The following is a 14,063-nucleotide window of genomic DNA, read 5'->3' on the forward strand; positions in this document are numbered from 1 at the left end:
GTTTTCACACGGAAATTTTGAAAACACAAGTGACCCTATGAGGTTCCAGATTGCCAGGTAAGTTAAAAAGTCGTCCTGACATTATAATGAACTGAAACTAAAAAGGAGGAGATGCTTTACCTTTTCTCTCAGATGACCTGAGAATTTTATTCATTTGCTCATTTATTTATTGTGGCTATTTGTATTAAAACAATTTTATTTTTTGGTCACAAAGCCACCAAAGCAAACAAATGAAAAAATAGGGGAAGGAATTTTAATTCTCTTAAAAGCCAAAACAAAAAAGCTTCTGATGCCTCACATAAATATATTTGTTAAAGAGTAGGTTAAGTAAAATAGAGAATTTAAATTAAGACAACTTTCCTTCATCCTGCCTTTCACCTAGAGCATTCTTATTGGCAACATGTTTTCCAACCTTTTTCTTTTTTTTCACAGACACCCAAGGAGAGTGTCTCCTACTCCTGTTCACCAATTGTCTATGAAAAGCCAAGGCGGCTTTGCTCTCACTCCACTGAAAAGAGGCTTCGACAGGCTGCATCTCACCACATGGGCAGCTTCGTCCCAGGCATTGCAGGTGTCACACACATTGACAGTATGTTTCACAGGATCTAAAATAAATGGCCTAAAAAGCAAGAAAATTCAAAACCAAAACTGTCACTTTCTAAAATCTACTTTTTTCTCTCTCTGTGTCTATATATGTGTGTGTGTATATATAAAATATATAATATATATTATATATTATAGTTTTGGCTGCATCCCCACCCAAAATCTCATCGTGAATTGTAATAATCCCCACAGATCAAGGGCGGGACCAGGTGGAGATAATTGAATCATGGGTGCACCTTCCCCCATACCATTCTCCTGATAGTGAGTGAGTTCTCATGAGACCTGATGGTTTTATAAGGTGCTTCCCGCTTTGCTCAGCTCTCACTTCTCCTTCCTGCCCCCATGTGAAGGACGTGTTTGCTTCCCCTTCCTCCATGATTGCAAGTTTCCTGAGGCCTCCTCAGCCCTGCGGAACTGTGAGGCAATTAAACCTCTTTCCTTTATAAATTACCAGTCTTGGGTAGTTCTTTATAGCAGTGAGAATGGACTAATACAATATATATATATGTATGTGTATGTATGTATGTAGTTACACCGTTAGAAGAGCACACCAGGGTTCGAAGAAGCAACTTAGTTAAGGAAAGGAGTCTCTGGGAAGAAGAGAGGATGTCCATGGAGGGCTAATCATACCTGTCATGAAACAGAAGCTCCTGATTCTGCCCCTCTAAGTCTCCTCATTTTTCCTTTTAACCTGAGTCATTTCTTCCCTAGATTCAACCTTCAATTTCCTTCTCATGTTGTTGTCTATGTACACATTCTATTCATTCTATTCAAATTACTCTTAATTCACATTTGAGAATTAAAGCTTTGGGGAAGTAATCAAAGGAAATTGACTTTGTGGTAATTAAGGTCTCCTCATTTACATGTACTCCCAATAAAGCTGTGCTTGGTTGCAGTCTCTTTCTTGGTAGCAGAGATGTATCTTATATCCAAAGAACACAAGAAAGATAGATGGTTACCTTGTGTTTCTGGCTAACCTTTACAAAAATGAGGAATTTGGAATGATAGTGTCTGTGCCAGTGTTGATCTCTGCATATCGAACCGAAAGTTTGAGGACTGCTCTCATTCTCTGCCCTGGGCTGAAGAACAGTGGCTGTGATTCCAGTCCCCAGGTATAATTGTGAGGAGCTCCCTCATGTAACAGGAGGGGATTCTCCAGAACACAGGCACAGAATGAAGGGTTAGTACCTGGTTCAATTAACACAGGGAAAAATTCAAGCTCAACAGGCATTCTACAGAAGAAATTCCAGTTTTCAATCCCAGTACTTGCCGAACCATGGTAAGATTTTTGCCAATCAGATTGGAAAACTGTAATTAGAATATCCATCATTGCACGCCTGTAATCCGAGCACTCTGGGAGGCCAACTAGGGCAGATCATGAAGTCAGGAGATCGAGACCATCCTGGCTAACACGGTGAAACCCCGACTGTACTAAAAATACAAAAAATTAGACGGGTATGGTGGTGGTCGCCTGTAGTCTCAGCTACTCTGGAGGCTGAGGCAGGAGAATGGTGTGAACCCAGGAGGCGGAGCTTGCAGTGAGCTGAGATCGTGCCACTGCACTCCAGCCTGGGCGACAGTGAGAGACTCTGTATTCTCAGGAAAAAAAAAAAAAGAAAGAAAGAAAAAAGAATATCCATCGTTGGTGAGTCTGTGAGGAAATGAATCCTCCAACACTGTTGTTGAGAGTGTCTTTTTTGAGTCTTTTTTGGAGTCAACTCTACTAAAATTGGATGTGTTCTGTCCTTTTGGCCCAGCATTTTTCACCTCTATGAATTCATCCTGGAAAACCATTGCTGTAAGTGCTCAAAATATGTCAAAAGAATGTTTTTATTTAATTGTTCACATTAATAAGCATTGGAATGTTCCTCATAAGGAAACTAGTTTCAGGATGCATCTTTTCCTGTGCTGTCCAATACAGTAGTTGCTAACCACGTGAAATGTGGCTAGCCTGAATTGAGTACACATTGAATTTTGAAGATATGAAACAAAAGGTAAAAATATTTCATTAATTTTTATATTGATTGAATGTAGCAGTAATAGCATTCTAGGTATACTGGCCTAAATATATTACTAAAATTAATTTCACCTTTTAAACCTTTTTAATGTAGCTGTTAGAATATATAAAATTGCATATGTGACTTGCATTTGAACCTTGCACTGTATTTCTCTTAGACAGCACTGATCTGTACTATGCAGTCACTAAAGAAACTAGATCTCTATATATAGATACAAAAATACCCATTATAGATTAATTGAAAAACAATTTTAAAAGAAATACATGAAGTACAAATCCAGGTTTTTTTGTTTTATTTTTTTAAATTAGGCATATAAAAAATAAATTTGTAGGAATATGCTCCAAACATTATTAAGAAGATGGGGATTGGGAAGTCAAGAAGGAAGCTTTTTCTACACTAAGTAGAATATTTTTTTAAGAGGGAAAGATAGAGATACATTTGCAGAAATTTCTCTCTACTCATAACAATTCATAATCCCTATTCTTTCAATGTTGCACTTTTCCTTGAGGTCTCTATGTTGCAGAGCGGGTTGTTTCTCAGAGATGTTTGCTTAGTACAAATAACCTTCCCCTCTGTATCCCAGAAGGGAAATAAGGACTAGTCCCCAGAGAACAAGCAGGCAGCCTTCAGAGAAGGATCCCCAGTAACTTATAAGGGGTGACAGAGTCATTCTATTAGGAGTCAGCGACTTTCCCTGCCCATCGAGTCAGCGGTAATTAGGTGTAGTCAGGTGAAGAGGAGAGGTAGTAACCAGCTGGTCAACCTAGGCAATAGGAAAGTGTGAAAATGAGAGAGATTTCCCACCGGAGGATCTACAGAAAGGTTGTATCAGTCAAAAGCAGTCTTGTGCTTCTCTTTTGAGATGAGAGTACCCTGAATGGGTTTGCAGTTTTCACATAAAAATTGGATTGATACCAAACATTTTTGTAGTTTATGTACACAGGAAAAAAAATTAAATTAAAGCTGACGATTAAAAACAAACTCGAGGGAGAAAAAAAAGTGAAAGTCAATGTACAGTTTCAGGATTTCCTGTTGGTTGATTTCCAAATATACATTTTACTGACTTGGCATTCACTGGCCACAGAAATCACTTTTGATGATATTGTAAGGGTAGAAAAGGTTTTTCTCAACCCCCTTAGCATCCCTAGCTGGTTCTGAAAAAACAAAGTCAAACTAACAAAGATAGATCAACAGGAGAAAAACACACAAATGTATTTAATATAAATAAAGTCAATTTTCTTTGATTACTTCTCCAAAGCTCTAATTCTGAAATGTGAATAAAGAGTAATTTGACACAAGATCCTTCATATGGAAATGAAGATCCAAAGAAAAAGTTGAACTTGAGTGTTTTTCATAGTAGGCTTAATAAATATTAAACTATTTTACCTCACATTTAATAGCATGTTCACATATATATCGAGTTAGCTCTGACTTATGTCCATATTACTTCGTATTCTATTTTAATCATTTAACATTATGTCTTGCACACATCTTTCTACGTGTTACCATGTCTTGCATAGTATTTCATCAGTGAGTTTATTTGCTCTTCAGGGAAATTTTTGTTTTTCCCAGTTTTCATTCTCTTTAATATTAGGTTGGTGCAAAAGTAATTGCAGTTTTGGCCATTATTTTTATGAACTTTTCTGAACCTACTTTTTTCAAAAAAATTATTTTTAATTTTCATGGGTACACAGTAGGTGTATATATGTGGGGTATAGGGAATATTTTGATACAAGCATACAATGTATAATAATCACATCAGGGTAAATGGGGCATCCATGATCTCAAGGCTGAACCTACTTTTTTAGAAAATTATTTTTTAATCTGATTTGTTTTCTCCAATGATAGCTCTTCTGGGTAGTTCCAAACTCTCTTTTTCAATCTTTGAGTTCTTTTGTTTATGATATATTTGTATGTCATGAAATAAAATGTTGCCCAGACTAGAATGAAGTGGCCCAGGTGTGACAGCCTTGAACTCCTGACCTCAAGCGATCCTCCCATCTCAGCTGCCCAAATAGCTGGAACTACAGGCGGGCATCACTGCACCTTGCTCTATGACATACTTTTAATATAAATGACCTCAATTTCTTGTTTGACACCAAATAAGCAAACATTTTCTGGAGTGAAATTAACTTGACAAATTGTTTGAATATTTAAAAATTCTTAACACACAATAAAACTTAATACATATTACCAGATAATTCTTCAAAAATAGAAAACCAACTAGAGGACTGTAACGTATGTGGCCCAGTTTCCCTACAGTGTCACCTTTCTTAAACCTTAGAATTATTGTTATTGTTATTTTAACAGGTAAGTTTCTTTTTGAAGATCTGTAAATGTTCTCCACCACAAAAAATATTTTAAGAAGTGTTTCAAAACCACACCTGTCATCTGATCAAAGATCTACGTAGGAAAGAAGCTTTATTTCTTTGTCCTTCTGTTTTTCTATTTTCACTAGTAAATTTTTACTCAAACAAATGAGGAAGATACACAGAATATTTAGAGATGCTTAGAGATAGGAGCCAATTATATAGAAGTAATGTGTGTTTTTACAAAGTGACTAACGTTAACATCAATGTTAGGCACAAAAATATACAAAAAGTCAACAGGGTGTGTCATTCAGATTAACAAATAAAGATTATTAGCAACTTTATACAAAGACAGAGAAGACACAGTCCTTGTAGAGAATGGCTCTATATAAATGTGTTATAATAAATCCCCATCTCTATTTCTGCCAAATGAAGCATTCATGCAAATATATTTGAATTTTCTGTTTATCAAGTTTATCTCAAAATATTCAAACTAGTCCCTGTGTCTCCCTCATATCCCTTCACCATTGCTAGATTATGTTGCAGCCAAAGGGGAGGAAAGACACTAGAATAGTGTTACAAGAAAAACTTTAGTCGAATTAAGTTTAAAGGTGTTTAACTGAGCAATGAACGATTTGCAAATCGGACAGGCTCCAGAATCATAGCAGATTCAGGGCAACTCCAGGGGTGCCTTGTGGTCAGAAGAAATTTATAGAAAAAAAGGCAAGTGACATACAGAAATCAGAAGTGAGGCACAGAAACAGCTGGATTCGTTACAGGGTGGCGTTTGCCTCATTTAAACACAGTTTGAACACTCCAGCAGTGTATGAGTGGTTGAAGTATGGCTGCTGGAATTGAACAGGACTCAGCGATTGTTACAGACACATACTCCTAAGTTATATTTTCAATTGTCTAGCTATTAAGTTGCCATTGGTCCACAAGGACTCAAATATAGAAGTACAGAGTCTTTCTCAGGCCACGTTTAGTTCGCTTTAACAATAGACGCATGCCTGGTATCCTCTGGAAGGCCACCCTGCCTCTAGTAGAACAGCTACAGCAGAAGGAGAACTTAAGCACAAACATTAAATGGACCATTCAAATAGTGCTGAGAGTTTCTCTTTTCTTTTTATGTGCCTTCTCCTCTTGCACCATTCTATTTGGTTATGCCACTGAACATTTTCATTTCTATTCTTTGATTCCTACCAAACCATTATGCTGTGCTTTGAAATAATATGCTACAGATGTTCCATATTCTATACCAGCCCTTGTGTCCCACACCCCTTCTCTCTATATATATCCCCTCTGCCTACCAAGAAAGGGGTAGGCACTGAACAATAAAGAAAAGGGACATAAAAAGAGCAAAGCTCACATGGTGCCCATGTGCTGGTTAAGTTCTTATTTTTCTCAGTGGGGTTGGCAAATGATGTCTCGAACCAATATGTCATTAAATGAATCAGATCCTTCACCCTCACAATAGATGCTACAGATGCCTTGATGAAATTCACTTGATCCCACAAGAGACCCAGGGCACACAGCTGTGCCTCCTCTCTGTCATTACAGAAGTACAGTTTGTAGCAAAGGTGAAATTTTAAATCTGTTAGCACCAAGGAACAAAGACAACCGTGAGAGTTTCCTTCCCTCTCTTCTCCCCTGGTTTCCCCTGATACAAATGAGCCTCACATTCTGATTAATTAGACTTTAAGCATTTAAAACAAAATACATCTCTGTATGCAGGAAAGTTATTCTAGTTTGCCCAAGTAATTAAAAGAGAAAGCTTCAGCATTATAATACCTGAGCAGTTCCAACTGAGTAAACCCTGATACAGGAAAACCTGTCTTCTAATGAGAAAGATTTTCTTCCTATTGGCAAAGGAAGTGTATTTCTCTGGGGCAGATTTAATTACTTTATACAAATATCATCAGCAAAGGATCCAATGCCACTATGCTCTCTGCCTAATAATCTATATCATCTCCCTTGTTTAATATCCAAATTGTTAGTATGTGTATGTATATATATAGTCATGGACTGCACAATGACCTTCCAGTCAATGTCAAACCACATATATGCCAGTGGCGTCATAAGAATATAATGGAGTTGAGAAACTTCCATCACCTATGGAAGTCACAGCCATAATAACATCGTAGCACAATGCATTACTCCCATGTTTGTGGTGATGCTGGTATAAACGAACCTACCTTATAAACTGTATAAAGTAAAAAAAGTTACAGTAAGCTAAAGTTAATTTATCATTGAAGAAAGAAAAATTTGTGTTTATAGTGTAACCTAAGTGGACAGTGTTCATAAAGTATACAGTAGGGTAATGTCCTAGGCCTTCACATTCACTCACCACTCAATCACCAACTCACCCAGAGCATCTTCTAGTCCCCCATTCATGTTATGTGCCCTATACAGGTACATCAGTTTTTATCTTTTACAGCATATTTTTACTGTACTGTTTCTACATTTACATACACAAATACCAACTATTGTGTTACAATTGCCTATAGTATTCAGTACAGCATGCTATACAGGTTTGTAGCCTAGGGACAATAGGCTATACCATCTAGGTTTGTGTAAGTCCACTCTACGATGTTTGCAAAATGACAAAATCTCAGAATTCTCCCCTTCATTAAGCAATGCATTACTATCTCTTTTCTTTCCTCGACAACTCTCTCCCTCTCTCTCTATACATAGAAGTAGATGTAGGAGAGAATTTACCACCCAGACACTTGAAGGAATTAATTAGGTTTATAAAGATGGAGATGATTATAAAAGACATATTTAGATCAAATTGAAAACAATCTACTTCAGTGAACCATAGATTAATGAGGGAGGAAAGTTAAGCAGCAAATATGATCAAGTAATCCTCTACAGTTGAAAACTGCAATCTCATAAAACATTAACTCAGACAGTGAGCTAACTGAATGATATAATATAAATGCTTGTTATCGTTCATCATAGTCTACTTAAATTTTTTCTTTTTCTTTTTTTTTGAGACGCAGTCTCCATGTGTCTCACAGATAAGTGCAGTGGCGCAATCTGGGCTCACTGCAAGCTCCACCTCCCGGGTTCATGCCATTCTCCTGCCTCAGCCTCCCGAGTAGCTGGGACTACAGGCGCCCGCCACCATGCCTGGCTAATTTTTTGTATTTTTAGTAGAGACAGCGTTTCACCGTGTTAGCCAGGATGGTCTCGATCTCCTGACCTCGTGATCCACCTGCCTCGGCCTCCCAAAGTGCTGGGATTACAGGCATGAGCCACCACGCCTGGCCATTTTTTCTTTTTCTTTTACTTCATTATTTTATCTTTTTAAATTTTTATTTATTTTTATTTTATTTTATTTTATTTGTGAGACAGGGTCTTACTCTGTAGACCAGGCTGGAGTAGAGTGATGCAATTTTGGCTTACTACAACCTCTGCCTCCTGGGCTTAGTTAATCCTCCCACCTCAGCCTCCTGAGTAGCTGGGACTACAGGCGTGCGCCACAACACCCGGCTAACTTTTTGTAGAGATGAGGTTTCACCATGTTGCCCAGGCTGTTCTCAAATTCCTTGGCCTTCTAAAATGCTGGGATTACAGGCCTGAGCCACTCCACCTAGCCAAATTTTCTTAATTCCACACAATTAGAAGTTCTAATGTGAATCATTTTACAAAACCTTGGTATGTCCCTGTCCTTCTGCCCAACTAAATTGTGACATAATCACCCTATCACTTGTTAATTGTGACAAATTTATATTCCACAATGTACATTTTAAATTGTCTAATTTATTTTACTTGTAAAATACATTTTACCAAAAAACCTCACCCACATATGCTTTTATCTGGATTCCTAATTTTAAAGATATCTGCAGAGTCATTTTACATTTGTCCAGTTTTATACAGCCAAATCAGAGATGTAGTAGTAGATTGTCATCAACAGGTTTTGAGAATAAAATCAAATTCCAATAATAAACATAGTTGAACAAATGGAGTTCTCTATGGAAAATATTCTTGTAAACGTTGTTATTACAAACTTATTCTAATCCCAAACTTACAAGGTAAGAGTCACTAGAATTATTAATACATGCCTTTCCATTTTACTGGGAGTCTGTCAGCCTTTCCTAGCGAACAGACTCGGACAAAAACTCAGGTTTATGATGATAAGAGATAGAAGGAATAATAATTTAACTTAAATTTTGGTATACAATAGGTATGTCAAATATTTGTTGACCTTTTCTGATCTACACGATAACATGTCAGTCATGGCTGCCCCAGAGATGATCTACTCAAAGCCACTGTGTCAATATTTCCCCTTCTTCAAAGTTCTTCATTGACAGGAACCAAAGTCAGTGACCTCTGTCTTCAATTATTTTGAGGCTTATAATTTTCTGTCTCTACTTTAACTGTGTGACTTGGATGAGTCTATTAAGATCTATTATTACTATTATTATCACTTGTAAAACAAGAATATTTTGCTGCCTTCCTATGCAGTAAGTACTATTCTAAGGACTTTACATTTATTTATGACACACTTTCTTTGAAAAACCCTGTGAGGTAGGAACTATTATTACCTCTAGTTTATAAATGAGAAAATAGAGTCAGAGAGGTTAAGTAGATTGCCCAAAGACACACGGCAAGGAAGTTAAAACCATCTATTGCCACTGTGCAGATCTGAGCACAAATGCTTTTTGTTAATTGCTTTTTGTTAAATGCTAATGGTTAATTCAGTAGTTTTTGGACTTTAATGAAGCTGAGAATCACCTGGGGATCTTTTAAAAACACATCCTGTGATGCAATAGGTCTGGAGTAGAGCCCCGAAAATGTATTTTTAACAACTTCCCAAGTGACACTGATGCTTCCAGTCTGAGGATCATATTTAGCGAAGGAATATCGTCAACCATATCCTCGTCAAATTCATAGCTCTGGGCTGCATCGTGGCACACGGGCCATGTTATTAGTTGTCTCACACATGTGTAAGATGTAGAGGAAATAACACAAGATGCCTGTGAGGATTTGATGTGATCATCTGAGTCTTGCTCTGACAATTATTAACATTTAGTTGCCCATTAAAATTCTTTGGAATCCTAGGACTTCGTCGCTCATCTCCTGTCAAATTCACTCCCCGTCACCAATGGAGAGCAGCAGAGTTACTTAATCATTTCAGTCTTTTTCCATTCATTTCACACAGCTGTACTCAAAAAACATAGGAGACCTAGAAGCCGATATGGAAATGCGCTTCTGCTCCTCTGGGAGACATTTTTAGCTAGAAAGCTACTGATCTAACTTCAGATTCTCAAGACAATTACCCAGGAGCTGCTGTTGGATAACAAGTGAGCATTTGAAGCATGCACACAAGAGAAAGAAAGCATGTTACACAAACACAAGAGCTTCATGGGCCTATATGATCAGGCCTAAGAAGACTAAAATAGATTTTCCTAATAAATACTCATTGAGCTAAGCACTTTGCTACATGATTTCAAATTAAATGTCGTATTTTAATTCTCACAACTATCCTGTGAGATAACTTTCTCATCCCTGTTTTATAGATTAAAAAAACTGAGGCTTGAGAATTTTACATGACTTACCCAATGTCACATAGATGACATGAAATAGATCTGGGATTTGCCTCCCAGCCCAGTGTGTTCTCTCCATGATATAACTCTGATGTTATGTTAGTCTACACAGGAGCCAAGGTAAAGCCATACTTACCTGGGATTGCATTCCTGCTCTTAAACTTAATGGTTATATAACCTTGGGCAAGTTGTTTACATTTTCTAAGACTTAGTTTTTCAATATAAATGCAGAAAAGACATGTCTAGGAAGGATGAGAGAAGGAAGTAATATCTGAGTCGAGTCTTCAAAGATAAACAGGAACTTTCAAGATAGACTGTTGGGTGGGGCAGGTTAAGAAAAGTGTACCAATGGGAACAACTGTGCAAAGACATGGAAGACAGCATGGAGCTTCAGGAAATAACAAATATTTCAGGGGTGCTGGCTCATGAATTTCTGCTCTACAAAATGTGAGCCCATGAAAACAAAAATCTCCATCTCCTAGCTCAGTACCTAATCCATTGTCAGTACTTCATAGCACAGAATAGATGTTTTAGAAATAATGGTTGAATGAAATAAACGAGTAGGTGAATGAAAATAGTTAATATTTGCAGCTAAACTAGAGGAAGATCATTGGTCATGTACTGATTAGGCTGAGTGGCTTAAACAACAGACATTTATTTTCTCAAAGTTCAAGAGGTGGAGAAGTCTAAGACGAAGGTGCCAGTAGATTTGGGTTTTGGTGAGGTCTCTCTTCCCGGCTTGCAAATGGTCACGTTCTAGGTGGAGAGAGGAAGCTTTGGTATCTCGTGCTCTTCTTATAAGGGCAGTCATCCCACCATGGAAGCTCCATGCTCATGCCCTCAGCTCAACCTAATTTACCCCTCAAAAGCCCTACCTCCCTATAGCATAACATTGAGTATAGGCCTTCAACATATGGATTTTGAGGGGACACAAACATTCAGTCCATGACAGAGACTTAATCTCCTTGTCTAAATTCAAGATACACTATCTCCTTCTTCTTATGTGTGGATTAGGCTTTATATTCTGTACCTCACTCCAGATACTACATCTTGGGGATAAAAATAATATCACAATGACCACAACAATATCATTCTCTGGCTCCGTCCTTCACTTCCCACTTCTATAAGTTCCAACTCCCTCAAATTTCTCCCTTACTTAAGATACTCCCAGGGCATATCTCACACTTGCTCACAGGCAAATTTCTTCTTACCATCTGGCATCTGCCATTATCTCTTCTCCTGCTCTTTTGTGCTGTGTCTGATGAATTCTGTGGCTGCTGATACCAAAAGCATCAATAATCCCTCAGTGATGGTCATGCTGAAATGGGAGAGTTTCCTAACCCTCCTCTCAGGATGTGTAACAGGGGTGTGGCTCATCTGTTCAGCTTCTGTGCACTCAAACCCCTTACTAGAGGGGGAGCATGAAGACGGGCAGGTGCAGGAGGAGGGGAAAACACTTCTGGGCTCCAGCCCCATGGTAGCATCCAGGGGTGGGTGCCTGCAACTCCCAAAGCCCCAGTGGGTGTGTTACAGTGCTCTTTCAGTTCTGCCGTCCACAAACAGCTTAAGTGTTATCCAGCTCAGTGCCCTCCTGGTACCCAGGTTCTTGTCCAGCATTCAGGAAGAAGCAGGTCACACAGAAGGATAGTGAATGCAAGGATTTTATTGCCAGATGGAGGTGGCTGTCAGCGGGATGGCTGGGGAGTGGGAAAGCGGATGGAGTAGGAAGATGATCTTCCCCTGGAGTTGGGTCATCCTGCAGCCAATCTCTTCTCCAACCATCCCCAGCCAAACTCCTCTCAACATTCAGATGCTGCTTCTCTTCCCTCTTTCTCTACCACGCTGCTCTGCCACAATGCCATTTTTCTGTTCCTCTGTTCTTCTGTTCGTCTGCTTTTCTGCTCATGGAGCTTGCAATTTGGTGTTTATATTTGTACAAGATGGGGTGGGGACATGGTGGGCCAAAAGGCAACATTTGGGTGCAAAAACAAGAATACTTATTCCCATTTAAAGTCGTGGGTTTCCAGGCTTGAGGGTGGGGCCTTTGCCAGGGAACCTCCCTCTTCTACCCGGTATTTCCCTGCCTCCTTTCCATGCCACCATTGGTGGCCACCATTGGTGGCCAAGCCTGCCAAATTATATGCCACCATTGGTGGCCAAGCCTGCCAAAGTCGCAGCTCTCCTGCTATTGCCAGGAAACTAAGACCATCAAGGGATGAGGTCTACTCCCACGTCTTCTCAATTCAGGATGAGGGTTGCCCACTTTTCTGTTCAGGCAGTAGCCCCAGAACTGCTCTCTGACACTCTGGCTGCAAAGCTGTGCTGACTTAAGCTCTAGCTGCCTTAGTAGATATCCAGGAAACAGCTCCTCTGGTTTTTACTGAATGTTTTTTGAAATCTTTCTCCCAAAGACATGAGTACACAAGGGCTGAGTATTAAACTTCTCCTTCTTTAACACTAATCTGTTGACTTTGGACCAAAGCTCCATACTAACATGCCTTTTCCACTAAAGAAGACTCGTTTTCCCTCCCGAATCCCCCAGATGGTGACTGAATATTGGCACAAACTTAACTTAGGCTCAAGTTGGGATTCCTGCTTTGAGAAGAGACTCCCGCAGGCACAATACAAACTTCTTTTGTGCCTTTTTTCTACTCCATTATGCTAGACAAATGGTTAATACTTAATAACAATAATAATACTTTTAAAATGGGAAACTGGTAGTATAAAGATACACCATATTTTTGCACTACAGGGGGGAAAAAGTGACTCCTAAAAATGCTAAGCATTTCAGTTCCAATACAAGCGGCCTGGCTCTGTAAACCTAGCTCAGCACATCGCGTCTGGACGTGGTCAGTCCTCTATAAATACATAATGCATGAGCAGCTGTCTGAAAGGCTGCTGAAGCCAAGCCAAGAAACCTCACCTGTGGAGGATGCAGGCCTGACAACGTGGTAGTAGGTCATGATTTCAAAGAATGACCGTGAAGACTTTCAATACACAAAAATTTGAATCTTAAAGACAATGATTTTCTGTTCCCCATTGAGATCCTTTAAAAAAGTAACACGACATGGTATGAGAGATAATAGGAAGGAAGAGGAAAAAACACTAGATGACTATCTACTATGTTTCTTTTTACTATAGACTTGCTGATCTCTTGGCTAGTTCTTGAATGTTCCAGGAATGTTCCCTTCTCGGGACATTTCCAGTTGCTGTTCTCTATACCTAGAATATACCTATCAGAGAAAATTCATATGGCTTGGTCCCTGGCTTCCTTCAGGTCTCTGCTATACAACTTGGTCTTTCCTGGCCACCCTTTATAACAAGAGCTGCCTCCCTACTCTCTGTCCCTGTACCGGATTTTATGTTTCTTCATAGCATTTAACCACCGGGTAGCATTATATCATTTGCTTGTTATCTCTCACACAACAGTGTCAGGTCCATAAGGTGAGGAACTGTGCTTGCTGTCTTCATTGCTCTGTACCTAATACCTGACACACAGTAGGTGCTGAATAAATAATTTTAAAATGAATGATGATCAAAATATAAATTGTAGTGCAAGATACTGTTAACCATAAATACGA

Source organism: Mandrillus leucophaeus, unplaced genomic scaffold (assembly GCF_000951045.1).
Source record: "Mandrillus leucophaeus isolate KB7577 unplaced genomic scaffold, Mleu.le_1.0 Scaffold353, whole genome shotgun sequence".
NCBI lineage: Eukaryota > Metazoa > Chordata > Mammalia > Primates > Cercopithecidae > Mandrillus > Mandrillus leucophaeus.